Source organism: Perca flavescens, chromosome 22 (assembly GCF_004354835.1).
Source record: "Perca flavescens isolate YP-PL-M2 chromosome 22, PFLA_1.0, whole genome shotgun sequence".
In the NCBI taxonomy this organism is placed as follows: domain Eukaryota; kingdom Metazoa; phylum Chordata; class Actinopteri; order Perciformes; family Percidae; genus Perca; species Perca flavescens.
In genome coordinates, this window is record NC_041352.1 from 11872241 (window position 1) to 11897593 (window position 25353).

Here is a 25353-nt window from a genome sequence, read left to right on the forward strand (position 1 = left end):
AGCTAATGTCAGCCATCGGAGCTAACATTAGGCTGTGACAGACAACGACAGAGAGAAATAGAATTCACTTGCGGTTTGCGAGCTTCAGGTGGAGTGGGGAAAGCCATTGCTAGATTTAATGTTGTAATGTACCTACGGTACTGTAGAAAAACGAGTACCGTCAAGTTTTCAGAATTTTGGTACCGAAGTACTGGGTCTCGTGACATCCCTACTGGCAATATGTTTTATATGTAATTGTATGTACAGTATGACATCATGTGGCCCCCTCTACTTCCCCACCCAACACACAACACCGACACACACCATGCTCCACCAGCTCTCTTGCTATCTCTGCATGGCGTTTGTGAATATGTAAGTGGCAGACAGACTGGCAGGCAGATTCACTGAAGAGTCACACAATGTGTCAGACAGAAGGGGCTCTCTTATCAGCCTGAGCATTTATTATTATTTTATGAGAGCTCCATATGCATTGAAGATGTAGGTCTTTTATTTTATGCACGGTGAATGCGTCTGTATCATGTAGTATGCATATATTATGTATATTTATGTACAGGGTATTATGTCAGTCAAATCTCTGCATATGCAAGCACCAAGACTTACAGTAACTGGAAGGTAAATCATGACAGCGATGTTTGAAAATCAAAAATGTAAAGTGTTGGACTGTTAGTTGATAAATATTTCTCTTCTTCACTTCATGCAATTGTTTTACACCGCAGTAAAGACTGCAGGACAGCTTATTTCCCAAATGTTAGTCAGGATTAGGTTAAGAACTCCCTTGTCATCGTCAAGTCAAAAATATGTATTTGCTTCTATGTGTGTGTGTGTGTGTGTGTGTGTGTGTGTGTGTGTGTGTGTATGTGTGTGTGGTTACTCATGCCACAGGATTAAATAAGAGAAGGCATTCACATCCATCCCAGTCCCTTCCCATCGCTGGAGATGACAGGCAAAATGCTGACATCGCCCTCCTCTCAAATTGAATTTGAGCTATAATATATTCCTGTTTTATTATGAGTGGTAAATCATGTGGGAATAACTGCACTCGATCACTTTTGTGCTCTCTCTCTGTTCTTCTGGATCAGTGGGGTGTGTATGGATGGATGAATGGAGATGTTAAATGTGATTTGATACAAATCTTGCTTTCTTTTTTGTCACATGCAGACCAGCAAACATCAGTACACCGAGAGATACACAGTAAATTCTGTCCAAGCCCATCTCCTGCATACATTACAGCTTGTTTTGGCCCTCCCTGGCTTCATTTGTCTGAGCTCCACTACACTCCATTTAGACATTTAAAAAAAAACTTGCATTCTCTTAAAAGGTTGTTCTTCATCACATCGCAAAGACTAGCCAGCTGACTGCTGCACTTTCTTTGCAGAGAGTTGGACTACAGATGACGGAGGGCGCTGTCATGTCTTTAAGCTAAATAAGAAGCAACAGCCCAGGAGCACTTATCTGGCTAAACGGAGACTACTACTGTTTGGTCCCTATCAAAAATAATCTAGCGCATTACCCCCTTAAAATAGCAGTTTATACCATTTTGTTTTTGTACAAATTTAACAAACAATGCTCAATTAGTGAGCTTTAAAAGTGCTGGAAATCAGATTTTGTTACCTTTGAACAATGTTAGGCTAGCTGTTTCCCCCTGTTGCCAGTCTTTGTGCTAAGTTAGCTGGCTGCTGGCAGTAGCTTCATATTAAGCGTACAGACACAGGAGTGGTAACGCCTTCTCACCTAATTCTTGGCAAGAAACAAATATGTGTATTTCCCAAAATGTAAAACCTTTCCTTTTAACTGTGTATGTGTGACAAAGTTAAGATTGGCTATGTAAATCTTTGCATTTGTGTTGTTCAGTGATTAAGTTGACTGAACAATTAGTCAGACAGCTCCCTCATTGAGTGCCTTTGCCACTTGTTCAACATGCTCAATTGGCATATAAGGTGCAAAATACGATCCAACATGTGCTAACAGTGCCACTGCAAAAACATAGGTATTGGTTGGCCAATGACAATGGCCTAACAGCACCCAATGGCCCACTCTCAGCTCGGTGTGTGAGAGCTAGAACAGCTTAACAGCAAAACCAGGACAGACAGACAACAGCCCTGAGGTGATAATACCTTCTCTGCTGTGCCATCAGTCAAATTGACACCCAAGAGTTTAAAATGGTTTGACTTACTTATTTGCTCAGAATTGGGCTATTTATCACAATTCATATAGGCCACAAAAAGCCATAAATAATTGAGAGTAAAATATAGAAAAGAAAACACAATAAAATGCATATCACAAATGAGGCATTTCCATTCAGCCTTTATGTACTTTTCATGTTCAACGGGGAAATCGGTGAACCTGAGGAGCTTAATAGCAGCATAATGCTTTAAAATTCTAAAATCAATTCATTTGACAGCACATATTAATGTTCTGTACTCCCGAGTCACACTCAGGATGAATGAAAATGACCCCTTTCTGCAATGTGTCGGATTTTAATTCTTACCTCCTGGCAATTGTTTTCCTTTCTTTTTTATATTGGCACTGAATCTAGAGAGCTCAATCATGTACACAAACACTGTATGCACACACACACACACACACACACACACACACACACACACACACACACACACACACACACACACTGCAGAGATGAATTTGAATAATCACACTTGTTCATACATAAAAGCCCCCCAGCTAATGCCCCATAAACACATCAGTGCTGAATTTCTTATGTGTGTTGTGATAATTGCTGAAGGCAGACCGTGTAGTTTAGCAGCGAGTCAGAAATGTGATGTGGCCTGCAGTCTTACCTGCCATTCATTGCTCTCAATAGAGCTTATGGAGACATTAGGCAGAACTCATTAACTACAGCATAGACAAGGGGAAATGGGGAGGGAATCCAACTCACTTACTGAGCTCAGTGCCTGAAATAAAAAGGCACTGGTGCATGAGGAAGTGTCTGTGTTTTCTGTGTGCATGCAAGTGTGTTTTTTAATGTATCTGTGCATGCATATACAGTGGCCACTGTGTGTGCATTTGTACATTAAAGAGGAACGGAGAATGACTTTACTGTATGCTTGCATCTGAAATTTGTATCCATGATTCAAACTATAAAACATCATAAGCTATGTTTTTTTTATGCTCTGATGCCCTGCAGGACAGTGATGAGAACTGTAGGATTCACTTAAAGAAAAAAAAACCCTGCCTGCCCTTGTGCACGCTGACAGCGCTCTACACTTCAACATTCTTTATTCAGTCTTTTAAAATCCAAATAGAGATGGTAGCGTCTCTACACATGTCAACATATGCCAAAAACATTTGCATTTGCTTTCATATTCAAATCTGTCCTCCATGATATGCATTTAAAGGAGAAAAACAGCTGCATAAACAACATGTTGCAGAATATAACAGAGATCTACAGTATGTCCCCGTGTTTACTGTAACCTCTGTTTTCATGGATGTATTTCATTACATTCAAATGTATTGTACCTATCAGTGAGTTGCAGTATTACAACCATTTATATATATATATATATATATATATATATATATATATATATATATATATATATATATGTATATATATATAAGGGTAGAATAAAAACACCCAGTGGTGCAATTCAAAACCTTTCAGTTGCCATCGCTATTTTGCACACTTTTCCCATATGTTAAGCCTGACTTGGTTTTATTCTAAAATAGTTAGAGTATTGGTTAGTTAAATGGTTTTCTTTTTCTGTGTGAGAGTGTGTGTGTGTCTGTGTGTGCATGTGTGTGTCTACCAGTCCAAAATGAGCAAGGCTTAAGAAGCATTTATCATGATTAGTCTTTCATCAGTGGACCAAAAGAGGCCTTTAATATCATTGACAGTCGTTCCCTGCTTTTTCCATCTTCATTTTTTACCACACCCGTCCCTGATTAACTCAAGCTCTGCCTTTCAGAGGCTGTTTTCATCAAAGAAGCTCAATAATCAGCAACCGAAACCCCACCTTCTCCACCCATCACCTCGGGTCTATAGGAGCACTCATTAGCTTGACCTTGCTCGATGTTTGGGCGTAGGGGTGAGGGGTTCTTATTCATAATCTCACATCGCAGAGTCATCTGAGCAAGCTTACATGATACGAAGATCGACAGAGAATTTCTCTCTAAGAATCAAGCTGGGAGTGCAAGACTGGAGGGAAGTCTGTGCAGAAGAGAGGATAACTGCCATGTTTTCTATAAATAACAGCAAACAGTATCAAACTAATGCAAGTTATGAAGATTGTACCTGAAATCACCTATGCTGTAAGATATAAAAATAAACAGAAAAATCTCGACACATTTATTTAATTATCATGAGATGCAGTAGACGAGGGCTGCATCTTTATTTCCATTATGGTATAGTGTTTAAACTAATCGTTTGTCAGAAAACAGTAAAAACTAAAACTGCCACAAATTCCCAGAGACCAAGATGATGTGTTGAAATAGATTGTTTTGACTGCCACAAATCCAAAACCCAAAGAGAAAGACGGTCATTTGATCAACTCAATTACTTACTTCTTTAGCATCAATAAATAAAGAAATTAAAGAGTTATTATCCTAAGACTGGGCACACAATATTGGGTTAAACAACGAAAAACATAACAAAAATCTATATATGAAATATAAATGGTTAAGATCTATAATTTCATCATTGTGAAAATCAGATCAAAACAGTTTCGAGAGCAGACTTTTATTCACCAGATAAGACAAACTGGAAAATCCCACAATGACCTCGTCCAAGGCATTAAAGGAAGCCCACCTTCAATTTATCATCACATCACTAGTTGAGTGAAGTGGCAGGACGGAGCCCTATAAAGCATGGGTCCCTGTTCTCTCTCAGCATTGAACAAGAACAGCAGTAGCTACTAGCACTGAGCCCTTTTATGTGTCTTTTAACTACACCGTATCTGTCTAGTTCACTTTTGATCTCCAGCGAGATAAAGGGGAGGTAGAGAAATGCTAGACAGTCATTTCTTACCTTTCTTGGGGGGCTGAGAAAATCAGGTGCGGTGTTAAATCTGATCCTGTCAGTGCAGTAGACGGTTAAAGGGTACTCTGTAAGAGGCTTTATTTCTGCTGTGGATCTGTTGTCTGTGGGATTTTTCTTTAAAAGTTAAGGGGAAGACAGAAAGTCTTTGAGAGCTCACAGTTTAAACAGAATTCTTTTTTTTCTGTCTGGCAAAAAAATCTTGTTTGATTTTACTTTGTAGTGTTTGGATTATGACAACAAAAGACACTGCATACACTTGCTGCATACGGTATGGGAACAACCTAAACACATGCATACACCCAAAAAAACACACAGAATATGGTATGTTTTTTTTCTCCTTTTGGTTTTGTTTACTGTAAATGTGTCCTATCCTTACAAATATTAAGAATCAGAAAAAAAAAGTATCAGCTCCACTTTAACATTTGATTAATGCAAAAAGTTAAGTGACCATGCCAGCGATCATGCCTACTTATCTTGCTCCACTAGTCTTCAAATTGTTACTAGTTATATCAGAAAATGTTTTACACCATTCTAGGGTTGTCCTGGTGAAGGAATTTTGATCTTTAGAAACAATTTCATTGTTACTCATGCTCATTGTGAATTTAATTAGCATTCAATACATGGCACTGAAGTGTAAAAATAGAAGGGCCTAGCCTCATGAAGAAAAAACAGAAACAAAGGTTGTGGCGGTTGCTTTCCATCCTCTGTGGTTGGCCTGTTAACAGATCGTTATTGCAATATTGCAGTTCTCGACAGCCCTACACCTTTCTCTAAACTACTGCACCTTTTTCAAGCTTTCTTGAATCCTATCTTCAACCAAGAAGAGATAACATACTTGGCAGGGTCACCTGGCTTTATATCTGCATTGCATCTGCTCAGGTTATACTACACTGGCTGGCCAAGCTGGCATGATGACCAACTTCTTCTGGATTCCATGGTCCGCTCAGGTGTCCAACCACCATCATTGTATAACTGGTTCCAGCAGTTTGAACAATAGGCACAAATTTGCAACCCCTCTGGTATGAGAGTGTTCTTTAATCATGGAGGTAGGTGTTACGGCCACAGCAAACAAACACAATTTAAATATGACCGCCAACATCTAATAACACCAAACCCGAGGACAGTTAAAGTAAATTAAGGTTTATTCACAAAATAACTGTTATTGATTAAACCAAAACTATGGGAGTCTGGAGGTCTGGCCAAAAAGAAGAAAAGAAGGGAAGAAGCCTGAGCCAACCCATCAAGGGCCGTCGGACCCAGAACTCCCCCCCCCCTAAACTAAATAGGAGGCTAACTAATAGAAATAAAGCTGCGAAAACTAGACTACCAGACCTCCATCCTCAAAGCAATGAAACACAAAAGAAGATAACAAAGAACAACGATGGTCAGTGCTGCTTCAGTCTCAGCCCCCAGAGGTATGTCTCCCAGCCTCTCTTATATCCAGGGGCGGGGCCACCCTCAATCAGATATCAGGAACACCTGAGATGAACAGAGGAAAAAGACAGCAGGGCAGGGAGCACGTAACAGTAGGCTACCTTGACCTAGGACTCCCTAAAAACTTGGTATTTCGGCCAGGGGCGGTGTCTGGCGTCCTGCATCACACATTGTTGAGTGCCAGATTCACAAACTCGCTTAGGGTTGTCTCGTCACTTTTTGGCAAAGCTAGCAAAACCGTAACCCAAAAAGTTAATTAAACTAATATTTGTCTTAACCCTAGGAATACCTCACACCTAATTGTAACTTCTGACAGATATGATTTTTATTTTTTTTGTGATCATTGATTCACGAAGTTACACTTCCAGAAGTTACACACCAGCAGCAAGGAGATTTTTGCTCCTTGCTGCTGGTACAGCTGCAACCGCGATAAGACTTCCCTGCAGATTTTCAAGACTATAAAACCCCCCAATCTTAATAGATTATTGTTGGACATGTTAGTGATGTTGGTCCATCTAAATGTCAATATGTTTTATCACTATACACACACTTTAGATGTAGCCTACATGTTTTCTAGAGTAACGGTATGATGGTGAATTTGAGAGGTTATCAGCAGTCAGGTAAAAGTCAAGTATCTTGCATCAATGGATGTCCAGCCCAAAATACGGGCTTTTAAAGGAACACGCCGACTTATTGGGAATTTAGCTTATTCACTGTAACCCCCAGAGTTAGACAAGTTGATACATACTAGGGCTGGGCGATATGGTTGAAAACTGTATCACGATATAAGTTTTTCATATTGGTCGATATCGATAATTATTGATATATTTTATGACCTATTTAAAATAAGGACCAGGAGAAAAATATATTAAATTTAAACATGTTTATTTTAAAAACTTAACCCTGCTCTGATTATAATCCCCTCAGTTATAAAAGCAGAAATGTCAACACAACCATGGAAAACACTCAAATAATTCAAATGTAAACAGGTCTAAAATCACAATGAACACTTAACAATTATCTCTTAACATTAAGGTGCAAAATTAAAGAGTAAAAAAGTAAGTAAGAAATGCTTAATAAAGTGTCATAAAATAGTGCAAAGTGTTAGCTAAATATAAGAAACCTGAGAAGAAACTATTTTCTGCAGGTTTAGTGCTAGGTTGGTAACCTGGCTTCTGGACAGTGCTCAGCATGTCTGCCTCCGTTATTTCTTTGTAGCGTTTAGTAAGGCGCTGACTCTCCATGGCGGTCTGCTGCTTGTGCCGTGTTGCAGTTGCAGATGTTGTTGGACGTTGATGGACGAATACGGCTGTGCTCGAAAGTGTGAGCGCGGCTAAAGTGGTAAAACAAGTTTATGGTATTACCAGTGTTGGTGGGGACGACGGTCTGACGACATTTGTCTGACTATGGTCAGACTTATAAAATCCCCAAAACTGCCATACTGACTTTTCCTGTTTTATCAACGATTTCCTCGCTCGCTGCGGCACTCACTTTCCACTCCACGCCGGTTCTGTTATTGAAGAACACGAGACAGCGATGTGGCGCAACCAAACATGATACTGTTACATGATTGGCTGTTAGAGTGTCACTCCCCACGTTGCTAGGTTGCCAGAGAGTGAGGGCCTTTGTTCATGCAACCAAACTTGATTCACAACCTCTGGTTTCTTCTGATGAAGAAAAACAAGTTATCGAACGTTTTATTGACCGCATTTTCTATTGATATTGATTATGTGTCTATCGCGATACATATCGTTATCGTTTTATCGCCCAGCCCTAATACATACCCTTCTCATCTCTGTGCGTGCTGTAATGCTGTCTGACGGCTCCAGCGGCATGAGGCCAGCACAGAACCTGCAGGTAATGGTTCCAGTAATCCTACTGCTCCGAATAAGTGACAAAATAACGCCAACATGTTCCTATTTACATGTTGTGATTTATAGAGTCGCAGTGTGTACAAAAAACAACGTAACATGAGACACAGCCGTCTTCTAACTGTAAACAAACCGAGAACTATATTCTCAGGCGGAAGAATATAGTACTTGGGCGGAGTGATATGCTCGCAGCAAGCCTGTCTGAGAATATAGTTCCCGGTTTGTTTACTGTTAGAAGACGGCTGTGTCTCATGTTACGTTGTTTTTTATGTAAATAGGAACATGTTGGCGTTATTTTGTCACTTTTGTCACAATTCGGAGCAGTAGGCTAGTTGGAACCAGTTACCTGCAGGATCTGTGCTAGGCTAAGCTAATGCTGGAACCGTCAGACAGCGTTACAGCACGCAAGGAGATGAGAAGGGTATGTATCGACTTGTCTTACTCTGGGGGTTACGGTGAATAAGCTAAATTCCCAATAAGTCGGCGTGTTCCTTTAAGGCAGACTATTAGTCTGACACAGTAGGTGTGAGACAAATGATAGGAAAACATGAATGTTCTGTATGCCTTCATACTTGACATGCATCAAATAAACAGATCTCATATTGTATGAGGTTGCCCCAGGCCTTCTGTTTGGTGGAGGCTTGGTGGTCACATGTGTGCGAGTGTGCGTGCATCTCAAGCCTCACTAGGGGGGCCATTACAAGCCGGGTGACAGATTGTCCAGACAATTGCTTTTAACAAGCTGGAGGGAAAGTAGGGCAGAAATACTAATGTCTCGCGTCACCGATCCATTCCACCTCAATATATATTTTCTTTCGCTCTCTATAATTTATAAGTGGAGGCTTCTTCCTCACACACGTACATGCTAAGGTAAACATACATAGACACGGCAAGAGCACAGAGGAGAGCGCGGCAACAGACACACACAGAAGCAGCAGGTATGTGTCTCTGACTGTCTGCTGTCTGTCTTTTTATTTGCATACTATTAAACCCCAGGCCATTGTGACCGTCTAAAGTCTTAGCAGAGTGTGGAAAATGCAGGATAAGATTAGCCAGTGTAGGACAACTAATCAATTAGAAACCAAATGGATTTAATGTCAGCTCCCAGCTGCATGAAATATGGTCAAAAAGGTATGTCAGTCAAATAATGTAATGTATGAGAATGGAGAAAACAAAATAGAAGAAGGAAACGGAGAAGGAAGAAATGCAGTTTCCTGTAACAAGTAGAGTGCCAGGAAGGCTGGGAAAGTATTTTCTCTTGTTTGTTCTACCTGGCAAAACAGGAAAATTAGATATTGACTGCAGGATAAGGTTTTTCATTTCAATGAAAACAGAGGCATGCTGGTAGTGAACATGCTGCTGCTGCCTTAAACCTTTACTAAACACACATTTACACATGTCGGGTGAATACAGTACATGTAAGAAAACATCTGCAAGGACATCAGGTTACCCTTTGGACTGAGGCAAATTGTGACATCTAGCCTACTTATTTAAGAATCCATAGTTGTCTCAATTAGTACTTCAAAAGGTAAAAGGCATTAGAGCTACATGTATTCTAACGTGCTGCTGCTGCAATAAATGAAAATAAATAGTTTGCATACTTTTCCACTATGAGGCATAAAAAAATGTTTTGTTTGGTTCCGGTTTCCGACTGACCCTGTCAATTTATGTGCGACCCAAATTTATGTTATGAGAGTGGGGAAGAAATAATACAAATTAAATAAATACACAAATAAAAAGTTTGAGGCGAACTATAATTATTCATCAGTCGTGCATGAATACCTGCAGCAGTGTTTAACACTGGAAACACACAGCTCAGTTCAGCGTTTACTTGCAGCTCTGCTGCAGTAGCAGATAACCTTTAACGTTACCTGCTGGTCACATCGTCTCTAAACAGTCCGCTCACGGTGAAGTCCTGCACGGATCAACAGAGGTTAGAGTCCGGCGGCTGCTCGCTCTGTTTGTTATAAGACGCACACCGAGCAGATTAATGCGCTCACAGAGCCAATCTTTGCAGATGTTACCGCTCGGTGTTTGGCTAATAAGCCGTTAGCCTGTTAGCTTGAGCTTTGTCTGAAGGCGCCAAGCGACCAGCCAGGCTCCGACACACACCGACACATTCCGCACATCCTCCGCTCAGTTTAACCGCTAATACCCCGGTACCGGTCAGAGAGGCGTGTTTACTTTGTGTCTTGGTCCTCCGGTGCGTCCAGCGACAGGCTCAGGTCAGTTTTTAATTAGCCTACATTAGTAAAGGTTAATTTTTGTGTGTGTGTGTGTGTGTGTGTGTGTGTGTGTGTGTGTGTGTGTGTGTGTGTAACATGCTGGGACACACAAGGTGGTAGAGTACATGTAGTAGGCTACAGGTAGGCAATGTTATGAAAAAATATCATTGTTACTGTAAAGGAAAATAAAAAAAATCCTACCTATCCCTTGCTGCAACTGGGAAAAAATAAAAAATAAAATAAATTCCCTACCGACCCATGACCTCAACTGACAACCAACAGGAACCAAACTCTTTTTTTTTAGGCCTGATATAGCATTCCATACAATTAATACACTGCTCATTAGGTGCATAATACACAATGGTGTGCTAAATAGCATTCAATCCAAAATCACATTAAATTGATAAAGTATTCTTCTCATTTCAATCATGTAGTCATTCATATATTTCTGAGCTTTTCATTGTCCAGCAGCCAATTAGTATTGTAAAGGCTGCTAATGAACACAATCACATAATCATAGCAGAACAGTGGCTTCAGCAGTGACATCAATGGAGTGTATTCAGACTAGCGAAAAAAAAATTTGAAGTAGCTTTTATTAGGGTGCCAATAAAAACTGAAACCCATGGTGGAGCTCATTTGGAGCATTATTGAAATGCATAATTTGACCTATAATTATGCTTATAATTCGTGCTCTTTGCAGAACTCTTGACAATATGCTTGCAGAACTGTTCACTGTGGAGCAATTATCAAGAAGTTATTCTTTGTACGAAGAAAGGGCCAAATTCACTCTGCTGTTGCTAGGAGATTTACGGTAAAAAAGGTGCTGCAGTATAGCCAAATGCAAAATTCATTAATTTTAATACATGATTTATAGAAGGAGCGAGTGATGTTATCTTTGAACTGTCCAGCATGGGGTCATTTGTCAAAATCTCCAGAGTTTTGTTGTTGACTGAAAAAAGTAATTCAAACTACACTTGTTACTTGGGGAAAAATAAACTGTGTAATTGTGGCTACAAGCTCTAAGTGATGAATCTGTTTCTAAATGGGAAAAGAGAAGTATGAGTTACTGGTAACATCCAGCAACATGCACAAATGCTGCTGAGCTCTGGGCCAATGACAGCGCTCTCAGGCCAGTTAATGTGGAGAATATTTGTAAAATCTCACTAGTTTTACTATTTAAAAACAAAACAAAAACGTGTGACGAGCTATTATTATTTCACTCACAAATTTTGACTTCTTCCTTGCATTCGCCAACTTAATTAACAAACAATGGTCATACACTGTAAGAGTTATTCCGGTTAATTAACAATAAGGCAATTGCTTTCTCTCACAATAAAAAAAAAAAGTTTCTTTCAAAAAAAATGACGTTCCATCCAGTCCAGTCCTGCTCATGCAAAGTCTGTTGTGATACATTTGAATATGTATATATTTATAAATATTAATATTTGCTAACCTCGAAGTCCAGTCCTTATCTGTTGCTGTTATGCATCTGTCTCTGCTACCTTCCTCTTTCTCTCTGCCTCTCTCTCTCTGTCCCTGGTGTGCTGTTTTAGCTGAGGCAAAGTATCAATCCGTGCATAAATGATTAGAGAGTTTTGTAACAAAAGGATTATCATTTCTATCCCTCCTGCACAAGTGCCTTTGATCATGTCGTATACAACAACACACACACAGACGCATGGGTATACATTCACACTTTTGAGTTGCAGGGTGTGCACATGCATTGATCTGTGGGACTCTGCTTGCCATTGGTGGTCAAAAGTGTGTGTGTGTGTGTATGTGTGTGTGTGTGTCTGTGTGTCTGTGTGAATGTGTATGTCACAGGATCAAAGGTACTTGTGCGGAGGGGATAGAATAAATAATCCTTCGGTAACAAAACTCTCTAATCATTTATGCATGGATTAAAACTTTTCCTCCTCTAATGTTGCATCCCAGAGAAAGAGACAGAACTCTGACATTATTAATATATGGATTAATTTTAAGCACCACAGCTGCAAACGCTGCTGAGAAGATAACCAACTTCAAAGACTAAGATATTCCCAAATAGGAAGAGTATGGGTCCTTTTCAAAACTCAGACTTTGAGGTTGACAACTATATAGAACTTTAAGATGTGTAATAAAGCACATGCAATTTGGTGGGGGAATTTTAATTCAAAGTACTTTATTGTAAGAGCATGGAAGTAGGTATGGTCAGTAAAGCAATTTGTTTCTTTTTCACTTAAATAGTTAACTTGACATGAAACAAAATGCTCTTATTGCCCTTTTAAACAAAATTTGCATTGGCATTTTCAGACTTATTGCAAACAAATCTACTTATTACCACATTATCTCTGCTCAAACTCTTGCCCTTACTGTTATTGGGCTTTATTGCAAATCAGCAGGCATATGAACAGTAATTTCCTCAAACCTGATTTAATCTGCTCTATAATGGGAGAAAATATCAGTCCATGTGCACGACTTCCACCTGTGCAGAAGTCAAGGATCATTATTGTGTGTGAGAGTATGCAGTATGTCTATGCATGCTTATTCCACAAAAACGGAAAGATCTGTCTTTTGGCATTGTTTTGAACTGCTATATGTTGACACTTTGAAATGCATAGTCACATCCCTGCTTGTAACCATCCATAGACATTTGTGTCAAATCTGGAGTACTCTCTAAGTACTAAGTAAGTTTCTTTTCTCTTTTTTTTATCCAAGATGACAGGTTTACTACAATGAAGCCAGCTAATTTCATCCATTTTTCTTATTTTCCATTTGAGAGAAAATATATTTTAATAATTACACCAGGATCAATTTGAAAATAATTGTATTGCATTGTGGCTAATAACAATGTACCTTCTTGTCCTCCGCAGCTATTAGCAATGTTTCATCACACTTAACTGCACATTATTTAGAGCACAACAGTGTGCAGACCTCCGTTTGTGCCCTGATCTTACTCTAGCTCCAACGATCCACACAATATGGATTTCCACTATTGGGGTTTAGCGCAGCCTTGGGTGGTTGTGATTGGTTTAAAGCCGAGATCTTCAACAGGGGTTTTGGAACCCATAGGGGGTCCTCAGAGTTACTGCAGTTACCAAATTATTGTTAGTTTTTTGAAAGTAAAAAAAAAAAAGAACCTAAAATGTCTTAACACGAATCTAACATATTATTAGCAAATATAAATCAGAATATTTGTGAAATAAACACCCACTGATGATAGGCTTACTGGCCTATAGGTATAAGTAGTCATTAAGGTAGCCATCCACAGATACATTTAATCCTAAGGATTCACTGTGCAACATGTTTAACATTAAAACATGACATGGCAACAATTATTTTAATAGCTTAGTATTCTATGCATTAAAAAGGTATTTGTATAGGCTTTAAACTCTACACGTTACTGTAGGCAAAGTTTAATATGCAACTTAATTAATACAATATGTGTAGTAGGGGGTCCCTGCTCCATCTCTCTTTCATTTAAGGGGTCCTTGGCTTAAAAATGTTGAAAATCTGTTATAAAGAAATACAAACACGCCTGAGTGCTTTTTTCCCCCTATCCCAGAATAGATAAGTGGTGCTAGACCTAACATGCTCACAATGACAATGCTAACATGCTGATCTTTAGCAGATTCATCTTAGTATGTTAGCATTCATGCGGAAATGTCAGGGGATCACCACAGTCACTAGGATCGCTTAGGAGCCATGCATATCTGTACAAAATATTTTGCCAATCCTACAAATACGTTGAGCTGTATTGACTGGCTAAGTGAAGAAGTTGACCTGGTGATCAACAAAGTTACTAGGATTTATTGTTTGGGAACCATGAATATCTGGACCAAATTTAATCACAATCTATCCAATAGTTGTCGAGATATATTTTCAGCATGGACCATAATTGAGGACCAACCAGCCAACAGACAATCACAGAGCCATGGCCGCTAGCATGTGTCCATGGCATGTACACTACTTTGTGAGCTCAATAGCCATTAAGTTTTGAATTCTACTGTGTGGTGTCTAGTTTTCTGTTTCTTTATTAATCATGATGATGAAAGCTCTGTGAAAGCTCCTGCACAGCAAGCTTGAATGATCATTAAATCACGTTTCCCTTTTTTTCTTCGAGAGCACTGAAAACTTGAATCCACTGAGACTATGTCCCTTTGCTGTCAGTATCAGCAGATGAGAGGAAGGGAAGGTGAGCTTTATTATAGTAATACAGAAAACAAGGAGAGCTGCAAACTTGGAACAAGAGATGGAATTTGAATATTAGAGGGAAGAGTTCAGAGTGTAGGATGGGGTGCACAGGAGAACAGAGGTGTGTAAGGATGATAAAAGAGATGCAGGGTAGAGAGTGATTGGAGGGAAGAGAGAGTGAAACCCTGAATAGAGGCCCAAAAATACTGAAGTGCTGACTTAGCACATGACTTAACAGCCAAAAGCTATTCAGTCCCAAACTCAGCATACACAGTTGCTATGCTCCCTGTCCTTGTATGCTCAGATCCACTTACAGTCTGTAAGTGCACTAAAGAAAACTGAAATCTGTGATTTTGTTTTATTGGACCTAATTAATAAAGCAGATGAAATGCTTTTTCCTCCTTCAGCAGTAATATACTGTACATCTTTGTCGTATACTGTAATACTATTCATGCAAAGAATTCTTAATATTCTGGCAGAAATTGATATGTTCTAACATGCACTTGAGATTTACACAATTATGTCTATGAGTGTAGAGATGGGAAGAAGCCTGATGAGATAAAGACACTAAATGTAAGAAGAGGGGAAAAAATGGTGGTGCTGTACCTCTTTTGGTTTTGTTATACTGTTTGTCTGGAACATGAGATAAGTGAAAGAATTGAGGTGTGGCAAATTGCAGACATGTTGCACTCCTGTTATAAGTGTTCACCAGCGCTGGCTAAGCCTGCAATCCAACTGTGTTATTGAACCTTTATATCCACAGCACACACATACTATTTTTGGTACTCCCTTCCACTCAAGAACTAGCTGTATACTTCAATACGTCAATAAAGCGAAGCAATAAAGGTTCATACCTGTGGTTTATACATTTTAGCGTATGATCTACAAATTGTGTATACATTATGTTATAGCTGAGTATTATCCAAACCGTACCGAAAGTTTTTGGTTTCATTTCTGACCCTCCTCGCAGGTTTTTCCGAGGCTGGCAGCTTTCCTTTTAATAAACACGATTGAGTCAATACTTTTTACCTGGCTGTCTCTGGTGGCATTTCTCCCATGGTCTTGGCTACTCTTAGGGGGCATTATAAACTACCCTCTCTGCCTCTATGTGAAGGATATACTGTATAATAGGTTGTGTGCATTTGTATAGATCAGTGAGGAGGGCTTTTTGTATTCTTTGCACACCTCTCCTAACACAGATAACATGCTGTAGACATGGATCAATTCTTAATTTTAATTTGGCCATGTACTGTCCCGGTTGAGCCAATGATTAGTTTATAATGAACTATGAAAAGGCCATAACACCAGCATCAGCAAATTGGAGCAGGAAAGATTTCACTGTGGGCCTTCATGTTGGAATTTTAATCGCACCTTATCATTATTTGGGAAAACACAATTAAATGTGTCCCAGAGCATAAATAAAGTGAAAAGCTACGCCGGAAAATAGTTAGTTTTTTCTCGATGGAATGCTTATTTGAGTTTTGACATGAAGCGATTTTTGTACAAGCTCCACATCAAATCTTTTCAGCCGCTGTGTTCGCAAAGTTGGTCTATGAGTCCGTGTTAATGGAGCAATTTCAGGTTTTAGTCCCTTGGCTTACTTGAGTTTACCCTAAAGGTACTTTAAACATGTTTTTTTATTTATTAATCAGTGCTGAAATTTACTGGATTGAAACCATGACATTAAATGTGATTTTGGATCAGATTTAATGGCTTTAACAGTAAGGTTATGATCTTAAATATTGTAATATTCTAAATACCTGTAGGGGCATATAGGTGTGCAAAAAGACAATTTCACATTTCAAATGACTTGACTTTGACTTGATTTGAAGCTTACATAAAAGTGAATAGTCTATGGACCTTCACACGTAATTTCCTTGCATGTCAAACAGGTGCTTTTGTAATTTGGAAAGTTGCACTGTTTGCATCTGTGTATTGGTGTCAAAAATGTTGGCCTTCTTGTGCGCGTGTATACACTCTGTTTGTGTGTGAGCAGATGTGTCTTGAGAAGGGTTCCCTATGGCGGTGAGGTTTAAATGAAAAACAGATGTCTCCAGTTGGAGAGAGAATGAGGAAAGTACAGGCTGTCAAACACAATTAATAATAACAAGACAACACACCCACACACACACACACACACACACACACACACACACACACACACACACACACACACACACACACACACACACACACACACACACACACACAACCAGTGAAAATGTGCTGTCTCTCTCTGTTTCATTGTAAGTAAAGTGTGACCGAGTTCACTTTGTAACATTGCCATGCTGACTTGAATGAGTGTATGTAGTTAAGCTATACAAATTCCCCAGAATCACTCCATCATTACTCCGTATATAAAAAGCCACTGGAGAAAGTAATTTGCGGAACACCGCAGGTAGAGGAAGTAGTTTCAAGGGTAAAGCAAGGTGAAAAGAGAGTCCCTCTCTGCGTCGCTCTCTCTCATGCTTTTCCTGTGTGACTTTTATGGCTGATGAGAATTTCACTGCCTCCATCTGCCCATCCATCCAATGATTGTGGTGCTGCCTTGCTAACAGCTAATTGTTATTTGAATAAATAATTACATCTATCCAATTATGCATTCAACAAAAAAATAAACAACAAAATAAACCAAACTAATACCATTAAAACAATCAGAGCAGTGTCTGCTTTCATGCCTACCAAATGAGCTTTTCATGGATTTGATGTAGTTGACCCACTGCGTTGCTTTGGATGTGTTTTGCACAGTTGAACCTAGATCTGGCTACTCTGTCAGTTTACTTATACTAATGAGTCAAGTGTTTGTTTCTGTTGGCATTGGTTATTCCTTTAAGTTTATCATTGAGCCATCAGCATTGAGTGGCAGCGCTGCTGGCTGCGGGTCATTACCTCATTAGATCATTGGACTTAGCCACTGACATCCAGCATTGGTAACCCAACAAACTGAGTTACTATGCTGCAATGAAGTTTCCCCATGGACCCCAGTTTTTGTCAAATTCTGTTGACAATGCCAGCAGAGATAGTGTTATTGTGTGTAATGGAGGGACTTAATTCTCAAAGAAACAATCACTTCTGTTATAAACACATGGGCAGTTCTTTAAAAAGCCTATAATAAAAATGTTATTAACAATGGATATAATGGACATGACTACTTATAAACAGTATATAAAACAGGGTTACTTGCAGTGACAAACTCTCAGAGAATTATCACCCGACTCTGCAGTCCCCCTCATCTCCTTGGACCGTTTCAACAACCATGTCAGCACGTACTTAACCTATATCACATGCTTAACTTGATTTACACATATAACTTAACGTAACAAATGCAGGCCTACTTATATGTGCTTTGAGTGAAAGGTGTGTTACCGTCACAGGAGGCGAGCATAAACTGTTGGCTTCATTCAGCCCGTCTCAGCTCCATCCACGCTCTCTCTTTGCCCATATTTGGACTAGCCGATGTCAGTCACTACCAAGTTAGCGACTGCCAAATATCTGCGCTAGGTCTATTTTTGACAGAAATGCGTGACGTTGGACAGGCCGGACGGTAAGTGGAACGACTAGAGCATCCAGTCACTTTTCAAAATAAACAACCTTTGCAGTCTCTCGAATCATACGCAACATCGCTACACTATTTTAACAACCACAACACAGCAACAAATGTTTTTGATCTATGTCGTTCACAACTAGACTAAATGGAAGAAAAAAAAACATTTAACTATGTAGACTACTTACCTTTATGATAAAAGCATTAATATCCAGGAAAAAAGTCAACTGAATCTACAAACAAAATGCTCTGATTCTGAAACACTCCCAGTGTGGTGTGAGGATGAAACAAAACCACGGCACAGCCAGAATGCAGCGCATCTGCACCTGGTGGAATCTGCCGATAAAAACAGAGAGCAAGGGAATGTTGGAGTTACATTTATCAGGTGGCCATAAAAAATCCTTAAAATGAATGCTAATGTTGCCTCGCGTCTGCTGGATGCGTAAATAGGCAAGTGTTTGCTAACAAGTTTGCATACAATTTTTATTATGCCAGTTGTTGTGTATAAAGGTTGTTTCTACTGCTTCCATGAGCAAACGATTCTGTTAATGCACGTTTAAGTGTTTCTGTACTTTAACACGCTGTTTGTGCTGATCCAATGTTTGCGGCCTGGTTAACAAGCTAATATAGGCATGTTAGTTGTTTCTACTGTCTTAACTACTGTTACGAATGACTGCTGGCTCGTTAAAACCATAAAGACCACCACTGCTACTAAAGGTTAGCCTAGCCAGTAACAAAAAAATCCCTCTGTCTCCTTTTCCCTACGTGTTGCGTTCAAAGTGAGTGTGAGACTTACCAGCCTGGGTGAGTGCAACACTTTTCCTACTTCTGGAGGGTTTGTGTTGTGTGTCACTGACTCACCTCAGACTCTGCATCGTTTGTGTTCAGAAGACGACGGCTGCCCCGGGGACCGCTCCGGTTGCTTAATTGGCTCCGTTCCGTCGCCGTCCTTGCCAGGTCGACCCCGCTCCTCCTTTATTGTAGCAGTTCAGATTTTAAAAGGTGTATATAAAAACTTTTGTAGTTGGGGAAACAAAAAGTATTTTGGTCCTTTGTCTTCCATAGTGTTCTTCATCTAGTGACCTCTGCTCTACAGCCGTTGACTTGAGGCCCAGCCTTTTCGACTCACCTCCAGCTGGAAGCAACCTTCTCCCCATGTAACGTCAGTCTGACCCTGCCCACTTCCTGAAGGACCCCGAGTAATTAAGTAAACACTACACAAAAAGTAGCCATTGTTTGGAGATTTTTTTATTACTTAACTTTTCTGACTGAAATCAATAATATGTTCAGCTGACAATTTAAGATTAAAATAACAGACAATAACGATGGTACAGTAAATGTTTCTTTGCGTCTCTTTAAGCCTCTGCCACACAGCGCCCCAAATCCTCTGCCAGCAACTGAGGCAAATACCTTTCTGCTTAGCCAGAGCTGGGTTTTTTTTTGTTTTTTTTTTAGCTAACACAACACATTTCACCCCGACACACTGTTGAGAAACTAGATCCGCCAACAGTACATAATCTCTCCCTCTTTATCTGTCTCTCTTTCTATTTCTTTCTATTTTCTCTCATGTATTTCTACCTTTTCATTTTTCCCATTTCTTTTTGCGCTCTCCCTTTCCTTATTTAAATTTTCATCCTTAGCCTTTTTCTCTTTTGCTCAATAGGCTGCTTTTAAGGTGTGTGTGTGTGTGTGTGTGTGTGTGTGTGTGTGTGTGTGTGTGTGTGTGTGTGTGTGTGTGTGTGTGTGTGTGTACGCACGCACCTCTGGGTAGTACTGTGTGTATGTGTCTTTGTTTGCTTGCAATGTGTGCTTTCTTCTGATAGGGGTTTCAGTCATCTGTAACGGCTGAAATTGTATTTGCTAATGGAGCCATTTTGGGACAAGCAGGCTCAGACAGAAACAGAGCTATCTGACCCAAGATAATACCTTTTGTTTGTCGCCATTTCTTCCCATTGCTGCACCTCATTCATCAGGCATTTGGACTGTGCTAGTTTATTCTCTATAAAACTCACATAGCATCGGTATACAGTTCAGTTACACTACATCTTGGTGTGTTTCTAAGATCAATTGTATCAGTCATAACCTGAGATCCCTTGAGCAAGGCACTTAATGCTCCCATTCCTCCAGCAGTGCTGTTCACTCACTGACAATACAAAACAGATTTTACCTAGGTTTGAATGTGTGTGACTGTGTGAATGTAAAACTAATGTTGTTGAGCAACAGCATGTTAAAAAAAGCTAATTGCTACATTTTAGGTGAGTTCATCATATAATTGCAAATTACTAATGTCAATCTCAGTACAGATAATGATATTTATTATCATGGGGGATAATGATGGATCATCATTTCATCAGTTCAGTGCATTTGCCATAGAAAAACATTACCACCTGCCATTAAATTGCTTGCATGTGACATCTGCAGGTACATCTGGAATTGAAAAGCAGTTTGGTATCAGCACAGCACTGTATGTACGCTACTTCCAATTGGATAAATAAGAAAATCTGTTCTAAAATGAGAAGACAATGCCTTTCACAGAAATTGATGGTATGAAATTAAAACAAAATGGTGTTTTGTTGAAGAATACACTGCTGGACCCTAAAGTCCTTTTTAGACAGACAGATGTTAGAAATGTATGTGAAAGATGCTGAATGATAATCTTTGGCTATTGACTTTTTTTAATGTCTTTACAAATGAAGTTGTCAAATACAGATAAATAATTTTGGATGGAAAAGATATGTTTATTAATACTGAAAGCTTAGCAAAATATTACAAATATAACATAATATTACATTTCCCAATCATACAGGCCTAATATTGTATAGAGTCGAGACTTCGGCAGTAGTTGATCCAATCCCGCTAGTTTTACCCCTTAGTGGCAAAATGCCTGTGGCATTAATAAAAATAATAGAACATGACTGTGGAATTATCTTGGTGTCCCAGCATCCTGATTATTATGGTGTTATTGCCAATCATATATATATATATATATATATATATATATATATATATATATATATATATATATAGTGAAATGGGTCGTCCTCTCACCTCCAAAGTAATTGAAAAGGTCTCTATCTTTCTTCAGCCCTGGTCACTTTTCCATTAGCCCCACACTCTGCACTGAAATGAGTCGTCAGGCTTCCCAACTGGAATTACCTAGGACAAGACATTACCATCATTGGTGGAAATATTACATCGTCATACTTTTAATAATAAAATGGTGTGTGGGTAAGCTGCTGGTGATGAGAGGTGGTGATAATGATATTGAAAGGTATATTGAGGTGAGTTTGAGTTCATGGATGAAATAATGAGGGTGTTAGGTGAATTCATATTTTTGAGTCGGGGATGTGAATACATGAATGTAAAAGGTAGCTCTTATAAAGTCCTACCTACCAAATCTATGCATATTTTAAAACGTGAGATGGCTTGGTTAAATCTCAGAGGAAAATATTGCTGTAATATTGAGAAGACACGGGCGCCCATTACCTTTTTTATGCTATTGAGTAATGTGCCCATTATTAAATGTAATTGTGAAAGTTGCACTCTCTCAAAGGGTTCAAGTTTAAGTTCAAGGGACTGAGTGTTATAATATTTTTGAAAAGGGACGATTATTATACTGCAACAATACACGGGCAAAATCGGATCATTTTGCTGTTTTGATTCAGGATCCTTAAAATGCAGTATTTTCCCATGAAAAAGAGCAGCCAGAAGCATTATTGACTTTTTTCTTATGAGCATATTTTCTTCGTTTTACGCTCATTCTCAGTCAAGCAAGACACATCAATGAATAACATAACTCTTTTGTGTTCAAACCTGTATTTGTTGACCTCAAAACGTCAGTTAGAACAAAAAGATTATAAATTATTCAATTATTCATCCATGTTGTTGTAATTGTCGAGTAGGGTCAATGCAATGTGAAAAATTGGAACAATACTGTAAGGAGTGCATGCATAATGTATTTAGTAGAAAGTTGTATTAGCTACACTGGAAAGATTTGGCAGAAGGATGCAAGAGGAGAGACTAGGTGTGTGTGTATGTGTGTGTGTGCTTGGAGGTGGGGGTTGTGGGATCCAGGAAGACCTGGGAGCAGGGCATGGGATTCTAGAATTGAAGACTGTAGCAGCACAAAGGCAAAAGGGCAGCTGTCCATATTTGGAAGTAGCCTGCAGACAGCCAATCATCACGGATTAGGAGGCATTACGACCTTATAGTTTCCAACGAGAATTAAAATCTGGAAACAAATAGTGCATACACACACACACACACACACACACACACACACACACACACACACACACACAGACTTCCTCGCTTAGAAACACATTAGTTGAGAGTAAGGACAAACTGGTAAAGAAAGCCTTGGATTTGCTACTATAAATCCATTTTATGGACGAATAGCCACCACAAACTGAGAAAATGCCTTAACAGCAAAATCACAAACGCTGAGGGCTAGAAAGAGCAGGAGAGTCTGTTTTGGACTGTGGGTGAGAGTGATAAAGACTGGAGCTGTGTCAAAAGAGGGGAGGCATTTCAAGGAAGAAAATAAAGCATGTGGCTCATGAGAGAGATTGGGATTTTCCTTCCTACCTTATTTTGGGTAGCCTAGTTTGGAGTTATGCCATGGCCTCTCCACCTTATCCTCAAGTTGAGGGAAAACCATCCAGATATTTAAACAAGACTCTCCAACCATACTAGTTTTGTAAAGCTATACTTTAGGTACAACAGTGCTTTTAGCTAAATGCTAATGTTGGCATGCTAACGTACTTACAATAACAATGTTAACATATGTTTAGCAGGTAAAATGTTTACCATGTTCACCATTGTAGTTAGTTCAGCATGCTTACATTTGCTAGTTAGCACTAAACACAAAGTACAGCCGAGGCTGATTGGATTTGCATGTATTTGGTTATAAACCAAAGTATTGGCAAATTTTGAATTCTGACCTGATAAACCCACTACCTGGAAAGCTAAGGGATCACCAAAGTTATTACAATTCATCCTGATGGGGTCATGAATGTATATACCAGATTTGATTGTATTTCACCCAATAGTTTTAAGACATTTTTCTCAAAACCACAGATGTCAAACTTATGGTGGTTCTAGAGGAAAAGTAAGGGATCACGTAAGTCATTAGGAAACATTGTCTTGGAACAATGGATGTCTGTACAAAGTTTTACACCAATCCACAAAGAAGATGTTGAGATAATTCTCAATATAAGTGAAAACCTTGACCTGCGGTCATCCTATAGTTGACGTAATGCCATGAATTTCCTTACTCTTCATTTGAATGTGGGACATCCTCATTCAGATCTGATGGTGATCAGCCCGCTAATTCCATTTTAAATAGCCATCTATTAGTGCCTTGGCCACACCTGCTTGGACACGCGCCACCGCGCCGCCCCCTCGTTAGGGGGAGAACATTCCATCATTAACGAGACGCCCAATAACCACAGTGACCTGGCAACACATTCCCAAAACATTCCATCAGTCAGTAGAGCATGTGCATAAGATCGTTAACAGAACACTCATTAATTACAAGGCGATGGGATTGGCTGGGTTTGGGGTTGCTGTGGCACTTGAGATGATAAAGGATATGGGTAATGTGATCAGTCATTAGCATTTAACAGTAGGCAACTGAGATGAAACATGTTTTATAATCATCTCATCTCATTCGGTGAAGTGAGTAGAACAAGGTAACGCAAATATGCAAACTTCTGTTGGTGGAAAGTATTTAAATGAGAAGGATGGGAGGTATGAAAGCAGTGAAGGAATGGAGGAAGGAGAGAAGGAAGGAGGGAAAGTTAATGAGCTCAACAGCTTTTTATTATTCAAGCTCCTTTGCAGACATTAATGTTCTTTACAGGTCTCTGGCTCAAGCAGTTGTCCTTCTTTTTATGACACACTGAAAATGCAATTAGTCTTTTTCAATTTTCCTGGCCCTTCTTCTCCACTCAGTCATAAAGCGAGACCAGTTAATGTCCAAAAATGTTGCTTTATAAACATAATTGGATCCCTGCTTTCACATTTAAAAATGCCAAAATGCAACCTAGGATCTTTTTGTGAATGTACCCAAATCAAACTTTTGTTTAAAAGCATATTTAGGACAGAATTGGCACTTTTAAGATTTACCGTATTTTCGTTTTTCAGTCAAATGGCTTTTTGAATGGGAGTGATAGGGGCACTTTTATGCTAGCCTCAAAATCGCTATTTTTAAAACACTAAGAAGGCTCGACACAACATGAAACGAAGTATCTCCAGGGGCTCTACACCTTAACGAAAGCAATGACAACATTGACTACGTTTACAAGCTGTCAATTTTCGGGTTATGGTCGGGTTAAGGTCACTATTCGGGTTTCTGAAACATTCGGAATAACCCATTTACATGCGTGAGCAGAGAGAGTTACTCCTGTATACATGGAATTTGTAATCAATTGGCAATATCCCGATGTAAACGGCGACGCGCGGTTAGCATCTGGACGTACGGAAATCCTTAAGACGCAATAACTTTTCAGTCAACTTCTTATAAATCTTACTATCTCGGTACTTTCTGCCGTCAACAAAAGAAATTATATTCATGGTTTTCACCACACTAATAAAGAAATTGGTTTCAGTGGTGCTGTGCTGCGTCTCGCCATGTTTACCTCTACTTCTTGTTTACTTCCGGTATAATGCGCGCAGGTTTTCTGCATTGACATATATATAACTATATTATTATAGTATATAATTATTATTATAACTAAGTTTTCTGACGCATACAAGAAGTTCCTCTACTCAAAAGACCAAGATTCCTTGCGAATAGAACATGCGCAGAACACAAATCAATGTTCCTTTTGATGGGGATATGCCAATACGCGTTTACATGACCAAAATTTCGGGTTAGAAAAGGGGTAACCCAGGGATCATTTTCGGGTTTTTAAAAACCAGAATATGAGCATATTCATGTTTTTGCTGGTGTTTACATGGCCGTGCTCAACCGGGTTATTGCTAATATTCCGGTTTTGAACGGGTTATTGGCTGCATGTAAATGTAGTCATTGTTTGTGTACCCAGAGTTTACTAAAAAGAAAGGTTTTGAACAACTCACCGTAGCTCTTGTTGTTTCCGGCCGCTA

The 25353-nt window shown here is 39.3% G+C and overlaps 1 long non-coding RNA gene across 1 annotated transcript in view; it reads right to left on the reverse strand.

The window, feature by feature from the left end:
• LOC114549291 (uncharacterized) overlaps positions 1-19392 on the reverse strand; it is a 37311-nt gene extending 17919 nt beyond the window's left edge. Inside the window, exons 1-2 of the long non-coding RNA XR_003691524.1 lie at positions 19105-19392; positions 18432-18579 (exon numbers count right to left, since the gene is read on the reverse strand). This is a non-coding gene — a long non-coding RNA (uncharacterized LOC114549291). The remainder of the gene's footprint in view (positions 1-18431; positions 18580-19104) is intronic.
• Positions 19393-25353: the final 5961 nt, after the last annotated feature.